We start from the raw sequence: 695 nt of genomic DNA, 5'->3' as shown, positions 1-695 counted from the left end.
TTTTTTTGTTTCTTTCACATAATGAAGGAGGTCTGGGTATGAACTAGCCACTCTAGTGCCAAGTCTCTGGAAGGCCCTGGCCGCGTTGTCCCATACTAACTTCAGACCACCCTATGAGAATAATTTTTTTTCAACTTCAAACAAATTCACGTGGAAACTGAAAATGAATGAATAATTTTGAGATGGACAAAAGAACAACTCTCTGGAGAGTATTACATGAAAGGGCGATTCACATTCGAAGCCTTTTAGCCCGGGCATTCGGCTTCCTCTCTAATTGAATTAATTTAAATCAAATTTAGAAAGAGCCTGAATTGAATATTGTCTGAGATTTCCGCAGGAACAAAATAAAAATATCGACTTACGTCTGGGCGAAACCAGAGAAGTATCTCATGGTCACGCTAGTTTTTCTTGACAGCAAAATATTTCTTACCATTAATAAAAATCGGCTTCATAACGAATTGAGATACTTGCTTATGAGCATTGGGACCATTTTTGCGTGACTCTAAATTCCTCTGACCATCCGTTTCCTAACATTTCTTTTGATTAAACATACAGTTTTTTTAAGCCGTGTACTTGGGAAAAATCGGGAAAAAATTCCTTCAAATACAATGAGCACGACTCTCTAAATTAAACTAATGCAGTACAGTCAACTCTCTCTAAAAAAGAACTCCCCCTTGTCGGGGCCAGCTCCAGCT

This window comes from Oculina patagonica, chromosome 9 (assembly GCF_052425735.1).
Source record: "Oculina patagonica isolate OP01 chromosome 9, crgOcupat, whole genome shotgun sequence".
Lineage (NCBI taxonomy): Eukaryota > Metazoa > Cnidaria > Anthozoa > Scleractinia > Oculinidae > Oculina > Oculina patagonica.
Note: the sequence above shows the minus strand (reverse complement) of the source record.